At 41.9% G+C, this 12,164-nt stretch overlaps 1 long non-coding RNA gene across 1 annotated transcript; it reads right to left on the minus strand.

Annotated features, from left to right (window-relative positions):
- Nucleotides 1–396: 396 nt before the first annotated feature.
- LOC138802111 (uncharacterized) lies at nucleotides 397–11,789 on the minus strand. Its single transcript, XR_011364689.1, has 4 exons — nucleotides 11,571–11,789; nucleotides 3,708–3,843; nucleotides 1,756–1,783; nucleotides 397–502 (listed from the first exon to the last, which is right to left on the minus strand). It is a non-coding gene; the product is annotated as an uncharacterized lncRNA (long non-coding RNA).
- Nucleotides 11,790–12,164: the final 375 nt, after the last annotated feature.

Genomic DNA, 12,164 nt, shown 5'->3' on the forward strand with positions numbered 1-12,164 from the left:
GCAGAAATAATAGTGGGGATTTAAGCAATAAACAAGTATAGTATAACAGATTCTTGTGGTCTGTTTAGATGGTCACTGGATGGTACACCTTTTCTGGAAAGTGTCTCCGCAGCTCAAAATCCAGCTTCATAACCAGCAGTTTGCAGTCTCCTATACTATAATGGTCTGAAACAATTAGCTACCTATCCTGTTCGAAGCAGACAACATAATTGGTGGTAATTGCATCAGAAAATACATAGGGGGAGATTTATCAAAGGGTGTAAAATTTTGACTGGTGCAAACTGCCCACAGCAACCAATCACAGCTCAGCTTCCAGCTCTGGTAAAAGAAAAGTGCAGCTGTGATTGGTTGCTGTGGGCAGTTTGCACCAGTCTAAATTGTACACCCTTTGATAAATCTCTAAATACAAAAAAAATGCATCAAAAAACCAACTCAACATAAGAACCTAGGCTTCAGTGGGTGTCCAAGTCTGGAGAGGATACCAGGATGTCGTCAAGGCATACTACCAAAGAAACCAAAAATAAGGTAATGGAAAAGGTTGACAAATTCCTGGAAGACATCCAAGCGTACAAAGATACTAACGTTTATTTTTCATTCTTCACTCTCTCGTATTTGAATCACATTGTAGGCCCATCTGAAGAAAACCTTAAGGCCCTATTACACGAATTATTGGCCGTATTCGGACGATATCAGCTATTACGGCTGATAATCGTCCCATGTAATAGAAGGCAATGATCAGGCAACATGAACAATGTCGGCTGATCATTGCTGTCGTTTGTCTTTCAACATGCCGTCGCTCTGTGGAATAGGAGCGGTGGCAGCAGACCGCCACTATCCTCTATGAGCTGCCTGGACGATCTAGTGATTACCTGGGCAGCCCCCCCGCATCTCCTGGGCAGCCCCCTGGCCTCACCCCCTCACTGCCGCCTTGTGTAATAGTGGCAACAGTGAGCGGGGAGCGAGGAGCAAACGAGCGCTGACCGCGCTATGCGCCTCATGTAATAATGGCTTTACTCTCTGGAAATTAAAGATTAAAAATAGTGGATGTTTTTTTTTAACCTGGGTTTTATTCAGTCCCAGGCTGCAGAGACACATCTTTTTTCCTCAATCTTTTTTTTAGATAAAGCCAATAAGGAGTGAGAAATAGAAATGAAGAACTTATCCGTCATCTGCATTTTTTTTAATAAACCTTTTAAAAATCTTTAACATTTTAAGACCCCCTAGTACATTAGTTAGTACTAAATTGCACTGAACTGTTAAATGAGCAGCCTGCCACAGGCCTCTGGCTACCATGATAACTGTAACCCTTAAGGGTATGTGCACACTGAGTAAATAGGTCGGAAAGTCTGTCGCGTAATACGACGCTCGCATTCGCTCGCGGACAGTGGCGCGCGCACGCTTCTTCGTCCATGCCATAGACTCCATTCTATGCACGGCCGGATTTCTTCCTCCACCCAATGAATGATCGAGTTCATTCTTTGGGCGGAGGAAGGAATTCGCCCGTGCATAGAATGAAGTCTATGGCACGGGCGGAGACGTGCGCGGCCACCGCTATCCGCGAGCGGGTGCGAGCGTCGGATTGCGCAACGGACTTTCCGTCCTATTTACACAGTGTGCACATACCCTTAGGGGATATCCGGGTAACAAAAACAGTATTCTAAACAATCGCCCTGTCCAATAGTTAAATGTCAATACTTTCTGTAACTAAAAGGGGTTGTCCAGGCTGCATAGAAAATGACAAAGACATAGACTTACCAATCATCTCTATAGTCATAAGATCCAGCTAAAAACACAGAAGGCAAATGATAGTTATTGGGAATTTATGCTAATAGAACAATAATAATTGACGTCTTATGTAATTTATGTTAAATAACAGTCTTAGATATATCAGTGATCACGTTATTGGAAAGGTTTTGAACATTTGGCTTGACAGAAGAAATGTATTGCCTTAAAAGAATAAGGAGAATAGAATTAGAAGAATAGATTATCCATTGTTCATCTTACTATCTACTTGACCTATTCCCTCTCTTGCTACCCAAACCCCTCTCGGTTTTTACACATTTACTAATGTGGTAAAAAACCATACAATTAGTTAGGACAGGCTTCAAACAGTGACCAGTGACCCCATAGACCTTAGTCACCCTTCTTTATATTGAAAATCTCAAACTCATTCTAAACATTTATCAACAACATCAAAGGACTAATGTGATTAGCTGCTTAAATGTGAATCCGGGCCCGGCTGTGAATCAATATACTGTAAAGTATGAGAAACAAGTCTATGCTTCTCCATGTCAAAAAAGATGACATCCAGAGGCTGGGGAGGGGAGAGTGAGGGCAGACTGTGACCTCTTTTCAGTCGTAAATCTGCCACTGAATTAGATCATCGGAAAAAGAGGTACAGTATACAGAAATCCTGTTATAGATCCATTGTCTGACATGAATGACTCTGGTGACTCACTACATATTCCCATTTCGAGTGCACAAAACCACAACAAATCGCCTTTGCTGCACTTGCAAATTAAGCATTGTATCATCTTTTACTGCTTTTCTATAGTTGTTGTAATAAAATGTATTGCATGTGAATACTCTTAATTACTCCTAAAAGGGGGCTACTTAGTCACCAGATCCTGGTATTTCTTATTTTGGTTAGTTTCTAAATACTTGGTTTGCTAGTATTCAAATCAATTGTTTTTGATGATGCTTTAAATTGGTCATACACATTACGATAAATAGAAACCGAGACAATAATAGTAAAAGTAATAGTTCTTTTTAGTATAAAGTCAGTGAAGTATATACACAACCTACAGTATGACAAGGCTTTCTATTATAGTGCCTTGTGGGGCTTAAAGGTTTACACCTTAGCACTTTTATATTGTTGTATTTAAAATATGTACCTTGTGTAGCTTATTATAAATCTACAATTTAGACATGAGTTGGATCTTTTAAAATGTTCCAAAGAGATTATTGTCTCAGTATGAGATGTGCTGTACATGTCTTTAAACATTAAGAGTCACTAGCATTATGGAAATTGGACAGTGCTCATGGGTATTTTCTGTAGACTATCTGCAGATGGTGTTCCTGTTTCCCTTCTCTTTGCTGTTGAGCAGATGAGCTCTGAAAGTGCTTTAAGAAACATTAATAAATTAAAATTCAAGGATGAAGCTTTCAACACTCAACAGATTTTTCTCTCACTGATTATAACTTACATGTTCATGGTATTTTTTGGCCATAGCATAAAAAATGTAAAACTTAACATTAGACAGTGATCTTAAACACAACAAAAAGAATAGAAGAACAAAGCATACCCTGACAAATCTTAATTTGGAAAGACAACGTAGTAACCCACTATGTGTTTTCTTCTGTTCTTACACCTAGGTAAAACTGTCTATATAGGGTCACACAGTTAGTGCAATTAACCACTGTGTCCTATTCCAACCACTAGCTGTCACACTCTTCTAGAGCACAGCTGCAGTCACAAAGTAAGGTTAAGCTACACATACACACACACATACACACACACACATCTATCTTACACACTACTTCCTCTAGTTAGGGAGTTGGTGTCTGGCTTCAGGCCAGGCAAGACATGTGAACCTTTTCTTCAGCACTAGTAACCCCCACCATCATGTGTTGCTAGATTCAAGCCCCAGGGTAGCTGGAGATAAGGGCCCCTTGTTTATTCTAAAAAAAATAAGTAATTTTTATACCTCGTTTTGGGTACTGTAGTCTACCCGGGGATTAGGTGCAAAGGGTGCATTTTCATTGGGCCCCTTGACACAGGGCCTCTCACAGCGACAGCTCTTTTTCCTCTGTCAGTCAGGTGTCTAGCCACAGGCAGCCAATCTGGTGGTCACAAGAGATCAGTTAAAGAGTCTGCTTTTGGGAAGCACAGGCATAATGTCATAAGGCACGTGTTCATCCTGAACATAGGGCCACTCTCACTTTCCAGTTACTAGAATTTAGGGGGAGCCTCTCATGGGAACTTTACATTGGGCCCACTAATGTGTAGAAACAGCCCTAAGTCTGCCCATTGTAATATTACTTTGTTACCCATATTTAAATCCACTCTAGCTCCTCTGTGTGTTTCTTGCACACTGGTGCCCAAAACCGTCTACCATATTCCATTTGTGGTGTGCCTAGTGATTTGTACAGGGGTACCATTTTTTGATTTCCTGAGTTTTTCCTTAATCCCAAAATGCAAAATGACGTTCCAGGAATGTCATGTAAAGCAAGTAGTTCCTGCAACATGACGTTCCTGGATAGTCATGATGTCCCTGCCTCCCCCCGCTGTCCCTAGCGGCAATCGAGCAGCAGGATGAGGCTGTCTCACACAGCCTCCTCCCGTTACCACTGCCCGGGGGGGAGATGTGCTCCCCCCGCCCGGCCAGTTAACCCCATAGGCACCATGGTCCTTGGGACTGCAGCGTCTATGGGGAATCCAGCGGGAGATCCGCTCCCTCCGACCGCCCTTCATCCCCCTGGAGCGAGCGATCGCACAGCTCCAGTGGTGTAACCATAGCAACCCAGGTGCGTCTGGTCTGCTATGGTTATAATGATCAGGCCCCTGCAGGGCAGGGGTCTGATTATTTGAATGCAAAAGGACGCTGGTTGACCTCAGGGAGATCAACCAAAACACCGCAGAGACACCATCACGTGTCTCAACGTCAGTGTATTCTAGAACATTGCCCCATGGGAAATCAAATATGCAAAATAACACTGCAGAGACACCATCACATGTCTCGACGTCAGCGAACTAGCCAGACCTTCCCTCCGGGAAGGAACAACCAAGCCAAAGCGTTCTCTAGTCAAGGAAACCACCTCAGCAAGGTATCCATCCACAGACAGCTGTTTCGGGGTTTTTGCCCCTCATCAGTGTGGAGTAAGTTTCTGGCTAGTGGGAGCAATGACTAGTAAGTGCATGCAAAAGGACGCTGGTTGACCTCAGGGAGATCAACCAAATCACCGCAGAGACACCATCACGTGTCTCAACGTCAGTGTATTCTAGAACATTGCCCCCTGGGAAATCAAATATGCAAAAGAACACTGCAGAGACACCATCACATGTCTCGACGTCAGTGAACTAGCCAGACCTTCCCTCCGGGAAGGAACAACCAAGACAAAGCTTTCTCCAGTCAAGGAAACCACCTCAGCAAGGTATCCATCCACAGACAGCTGTTTCAGGGTTTTTGCCCCTCATCAGTGTGGAGTAGGTTTCTGGCTAGTGGGAGCAATGACTAGTAAGTGCATGCAAAAGGACGCTGGTTGACCTCAGGGAGATCAACCAAAACACCGCAGAGACACCATCACGTGTCTCAACGTGAGTGTATTCTAGAACATTGCCCCCTGGGAAATCAAATATGCAAAAGAACACTGCAGAGACACCATCACATGTCTCGACGTCAGTGAACCCCGAAACAGCTGTCTGTGAATGGATACCTTGCTGAGGTGGTTTCCTTGACTGGAGAACGCTTTGGCTTGGCTGTTCCTTCCCGGAGGGAAGGTCTGGCTAGTTCACTGACGTCGAGACATGTGATGGTGTCTCTGCAGTGTTCTTTTGCATATTTGATTATTTGAATGAGCTGTCAGTGAAATGCTGACAGCTCATACACTGTATAATACATTACAGCACAGATCATGTGCTTTAATGTATCATATATGTACCTGAAAATGTTAGTTACAAACACCACACAAATACATACATAAATAAACAAATACGTAAAATAAATAAATTAATTAAATATAAATAAATATACACATTCCCCCTTCCCTCCTTTTTAAATGATCCCCTATAAATAAAATACATTTGGTACACAAATATTTTGGCACCACAACGCCTCTGTGACATGGTATAATAGCTAAAAAAAAAATTAAATAAAAAAGGCCCCAAAATGCACCAGGTCTCTGTCATATCTGAGGCCTGTGGTTGAGTCAGGTGAGGCACTGCAGCCACATAAGGGGGATTTATAGAAACATTGGAATAAGCAGAATAAATATTGTGTTGCATTTCTCAGTTAGTATTTGCTGTGTTAGAGGAAAAAATTGATTAAAATGGAGTATCTGCCAAAAAATAAAAAGATTTAAATTTCCCTCCAACTTGCTTAAACTTCTGCAAAACACCTAAAGGGTTAATAAACTTATAAAATGCTACTTTGAATAGTTTGAGGAGTGCAGTTTTTACAGTGGAGATATTTATAGGGGTAACTAACATACAGGCTCCACAAATCCACTTCAGAACTGATCTGGTCCCTAATAAAATCAGAATTTGACGTTCATCAAATGACGTCACCATGAAGTAGACAAGTTGTAGATGTTGCAGTAATAATTAGTTCATGTGGCATGACTATCTTTGTTAGGAAAAGAGAATTTTGAATGTAAAGAAACCTTAATTTTTCTAATTTTTGCGCAAATGTGTTGTTTACAAAATACTGCTGAATGTATCAACCAAAGTATACCACAAACATAAAGAGGAATATGTCATGAAAAAAACTGTCTCAGAATAACCCCGATAGTTAAAAGCTACACAGAATTATCACTACATAAAGAGAGACAGGTCAGATTTGAAAATAGGCCCTGGGCATTAAAGCGACTTTGTACCCACACTCTGACCCCCCCCCCCAAACCACTTATACCTTCTGAGGGGTGGTGCAAAGTTTAAAAGTTGCTTTTTAGGACAATAACTGCATCACCTGCTGAACGGACCCAAGGACAGATCGTGGAGTAAAAGCAGCTACCTGAAGGTACAAGTGGTTTGGGGGGGTCAGATTGTGGGTACAGAGTCGCTTTAAGGCCAAAACAGACAGCGTAGGCAAGGGGTTAAACTGTCAAACTTTGTGAGCCCCCTTAAACTCTGTTACCCAGAGTTGCCTATGCTAAGTCTAGCCATGGAAGCACATTTTGAACAGACAGATTTTTGTTACTGCCAATTACATTAGTGATGTTATTGTTAGTGAACGTGTATGGTGTTATTCAGTCCCATATAGAAGAAACTAGTTTGGTAAGCACTTCCATTAAAATCATCCTTTTATTGTACAAACAATAAAATCCGAAGTGTGAACATGGAGCTTAATTGCAAGACGCACCTGAACTGGAGACAACAGTAGGGAGAAAAGTGGCCATGTTTTTGTAGCGCTGGATAACCCCTTTAACCCTTAGACGACCCAGGGCGTATAGTTATGCCATGGAAGTCTGTCCCCAGACGACCTAGGGCGTAACTGTACGTCCTGGGTGGTTCTCCCGCTATGAAGCGTGCTCCGGAGCGGAGCGGCTTCATAGCAGGCGGGGGCCAGCTGCAATCAGCAGCTGGGACCTCACCGGTAATGACACGATGCAGCGATCGTGCTGCCACGTGTCATTAACCCCTTAATGACCGCGCGCGTTTAAGTGTAAGTGACAGGAGGAGTCCCCTGTCACTTACCGATCGGGACTCCCGCAGTGCAACTGCGGGGGTCCCGATCAGTAAAACGGACCGCTGGAGGTCTCTCACCTTCCTCCGTGCGGTCCGATCGGCGATCTGCTGCACTGAGCCTGAACAGGCAGGTTCAATGAGCAGATCGCCGATAACACTGATCAATGCTATGCCTATGGCATAGCAATGATCAGTGTGTGTAATCGCACTAGTGTATGTAAAAGTCCCCCAAAGGGACTTTAAATGTGTAAAAAAAAAAAAAAGTTAAAAACACTAAGACACTACCCCAAAACCCCTCCCCCCAATAAAAGTTGAAATCACCCCCCTTTCCCATTATATAAATAAAACATATAAAAATAAATAAATAGATAAACATATAATATACCGTAGCATGCGTAATTGTCTAATCTATTAAAATATTACAAGCGTCATTGCGAACGGAGAACGGCGTAGACGAAAAGAGGGAAAAAAGTGTGCGGATTCCCGATTTAATGTTACATTATATATTTAAAAAATTAATAAAAAGTGATCAAAACGTCCGATCTTCACAAATATGGTATTAATAAAAACTATAGATCATGGCGGAAAAAATGACACCCCATACAGCCTCATAGGTGAAAAAATAAAACTGTTATAAGCGTCACAATAGTCCCATTTTATTTATAATTAATTGCCAAAAAAAAGGATTTCATTTAAAAAAAAATATATAACATTAGAGAATCTGCGTAAACCTGCAAATGGTTGTGATCGGGCTGACCTATAGAGTAATGGTATCATGTCGCTTTTACCATATAGTGCATTAGGTAGACACAGGAACCCCCCAAACGTTACCATATTGCATTCTTTTTTACGATTTCACCAATTTATATCTTCATATATAATATATTTGGAATTCCATCATACATGTTGTGGTAGAATGAAAGACGCCATTACAAAGTACAACTATTCCTGTAAAAAACAAGCACTTACATGGCTTGTGGATAGAAAACTGAAAGTGCTAGAGCTCTTAGAAGGGGAGGAGGGAAAAACGAAAACACTAAGAATAAAATTTGCGCGGTCCACTGGGTCATTTTGGGCCTGGTCCTCAAAGGGTTAAGGTTCATACCCTGATCCCAGCCCATCCCCTGTCTATTCCTGCGTTCCCCGTACCTAATTCCTCTGCTCGATTTACCTGTTACCTGACCTCCCATCTGACCTTTGACTATCCCATAGTTTATTGATTTTGGACTGCGTTGCCGTTTGGTTCCGGCATTGGCTTGTTGACTCTCCTTTTGTGTTTGTTTGTCCGCCTTGTTCTGTGTCACACTTATACCAGAGCAGGGACCTCCTTTGTGGTTGTCCGTGGCTGCCTAGGGCCGTTTGAGGCAAGTAGGTAGGGACAGTGGGTGGGTTTAGCCTTAGGGCTCAGTCATGTCTTATCCCCACCTCCTGGTCCTGACAGGGACAATATGAAATGTCTTCCATATTGTGGCATTCTGTCATGGTATAGTGACAAAAATTGGTCACGATATGGTGATATTCTCCAGTTACATCTGGAATGGTATTCAGTGGTATGGTATACAATACAAAAGATTAAACTCAAAGCAGCAAATTTGAACCAGAATTTTCATGTAACGCACATGACCTCACTGTAGAATGCACAGCACAAGAGTATGCCACAATCTTGTGAGGATGAAGATGCATTTACAATGCACGTGCCTGATTTTCTTTTGTACTGGTTCTTTGGAGCTAGCCTGAGACATTTATTTGCCATTTTCCTTTCACTTGAACATAAAATGTTACTTCTAGAAAACCTCTTCCTTTCTTTTTTTCAGTCTCTTTTAATAGCTTCATAGTAAAAGTAATAAAGAAGATATAGAGAAACAGAGGCCAGGGTATTGTGTCTTTACAACTCTGAAAGCGTTTGTGCTCTAGTGTGGGTTTAAAGTAGCGCCAAAGGGCTTCACACTTCAATTTAAACTCACTGTCCAGACTCAACTTTTCTTGAGAAATAAAAGCTTTCAGATAGAAAACACAGCCCTTCAACTCTTCTGGACCGTCTCGCATTGTGTTTGTTATCTGTCAGTTCATCTCTTTGGCTTTGATAAGTGCACTGGGATCTTACCTGAAAAACTTGTCATAACATTTTAACATGACTATAGCCCTGCTGGAACATCGTTTATTCCGGAACAGTATAGAAGCAGCTATTGATTATATTTACTTTACTCTAAGTCATAAAAATAATAATGAATGACAAACAGTTTAGCTGCTCACTGCTTTATATGGGGCTGGCTATTTTATAGTTAAAGGGAATTTGTAAGCACCTGGAGCCGACCCGAGGTGCTGACATTGTGCATTAAGTGACAGTTTACTAGTTAGAAGGATTCCTTTGCCTTAGCTTTCAGAGGAGGAGATGCTGCACAATTTCATATCTTCCACTGTAGGTGCCAAAGAGCACGCCTCGCCACTCCTTCCTCCTCCCCTTTCTCCATGAATATTCTGTGCCAGCCTTCTGCATGCTCACAACAGCCCCTTTGTTCGCTCATGCGCCGATTTTGTCAAGGAACGTGCGCATTGTCCTGACAGTTTGCCTCTTCTCTTGGTTGTCAGCACAGGCACTTCAGACCAGGGGAGATGTGTAATTTTTCTCCTACATATATAGGTTGTTGTATTCTATTTTTGCATAGATGTGACATTAATATAATTAAACTAGTTTTGTTGTTCATATGTTAAAACTGTGTTATTTTATTATTGTGTCTTCTATTGCTCAGATTGTTGTGTTTTTCAGGTGTTACTGTATCACTCTGCATATATCTGCCGTTTGGATTGCAGCCCTTTAGGTTTTCTATAATATGCTAAGTATGATTGCGGCATCTGTTATATACGAAAATTACTCTCCTATTTATATGCATAATTTGCTTTTATTTGTATTGTGTTGGCTCCCGCCTTGATTTTGGCGCTTTGGTCATTCAGTTATTGATGGTATACTCTGGACTAATGATCCCTCCTGTATTTGAATGGATGTTACTAGAGATGAGTGAACCGGGTTCGGGTTCGAGTCGATCCGAACCCGAACGTTCGGTATTTGATTAGCTGGGGTTGCTGAACAAGGATAAAGCTCTAAGGTTGTCTGGGAAACATGGATACAGCCAATGACTATATCCATGATTTCCACATAGCCTTAGGGCTTTATTCAAGTTCAGCAGCCACCGCTAATCAAATGCCGAAAGTTCGGGTTCGGATCAACTCGAACATGCTCGAGGTTCGCTCATCTCTAGTTATCATGTTACCTATGGTGGATTGTGCATTGGAGAGACATTGGCTGAGGACTACAGAGGTTACACCCAGTTGAGGCGGAGACTGTGAAGTTGCTTGCACATGTATGGCACATATTGTAATGTTGGCAGCGCCATCTTCCTTATGGTATATGAACAGAGGCCTATAATGATATCTGGTTAGGGCGGATTTGATCATGATACTTACGCAGGCGCGCTGGCTCATGGGGGACGCATTCAACACCATTTTGGGATAGGCTATGATTGAATTGGCTCTTCTTTCCTCTGCGTACAGGTATATAGCTTTTGACACATATTTTATGCATTTATGGTGTTAACTATTGTATAAATAATGGTCCCCACATACCCACATTACCCCTGAGAAAGTCCGATTGCAAGGTGATCTCTAATCATGGTCTAAGCTCTTTGGATGTTAAATATTGCTGTTTTTGCAGTTTTGCATTATCTATACTTTTCTGTACTTTGACATTTATACCTGTATTGATGTATGCACTGTGATCACTTTGACTAATTACATCTGGATTTGCACCTTGGTTACTACACATATTTGGGATAGCTTACTATCTATGGCGCCTCTGCGAATAATGAATAGAAGAGGTGCGCAGCCTGTGATATTAGCGGCAAACTGCCAGAACAACGCCCTTAAAAGCATCCGTGCATGCATGAACATGGAGGCTGGTGCGAGCGTGCAGGAGGCCATCAAGCACAGAATATTTATTGTGAAAGGGGAGGAGGAAGAAGTCGTGAGGCATGCCAGTGCTGACAGATTTCCTTTAAAGGAGAAGTCCAGCAAAATGTTTTATTAAAGTATTGTATTGCCCCTCAAAAAAATCACCAATATACACTTATTACAGGAAATGCACATAAAGTGCTTTTTTCCCTGCACTTACTACTGCATCAAGGCTTCTCTTCCTGGATAAAATGGTGATGTCACGACCCGACTCCCAGAGCTGTGCGGGCTGTGGAAATGCTGGGAATTGTAGTGTATAGAAATGTCTGTGACCACAAGTGTCTCTCCAAAAAGTTGGGAGGTATGGAGGAAGGACTGACTGCAAAGCATTATGGGGAAGCTGGATGTCCTGTGTTTTCAATCATCATCATTATAGACTTTAAAGCAATGGAGCAGCTATATCAATCTACCAGAGACAAAACACGGTCTGATTTGCCCATAGCAACCAATCACAGCTCACCTTTCATATCTTAACTAGCTTATAAAATTAAAGCAGAGCTTTGATTGGTTGCTATGGGCAAGTTAAACTGTCTAATTTGCGCATGGCAACCAATCACAGTTCAGCTTTTATTTTACCAGAGTAATCTGAGAAACAAATGCTGAGCTGTTATTGGTTGTTATGGGCCCCATTAAACCATATTAACCACATCAAACCATATTATTTACTGTTCCTAGTGTGGCCTAACAATAAGCTGTTTGCTTGGTCAGAGGAGTGTTTAGTGACGTCTGCAGTAAAACGCATGGTCAGTCATTA

The sequence above is a fragment of the Dendropsophus ebraccatus genome, chromosome 9 (genome assembly GCF_027789765.1).
Source record: "Dendropsophus ebraccatus isolate aDenEbr1 chromosome 9, aDenEbr1.pat, whole genome shotgun sequence".
In the NCBI taxonomy this organism is placed as follows: Eukaryota; Metazoa; Chordata; class Amphibia; order Anura; family Hylidae; genus Dendropsophus; species Dendropsophus ebraccatus.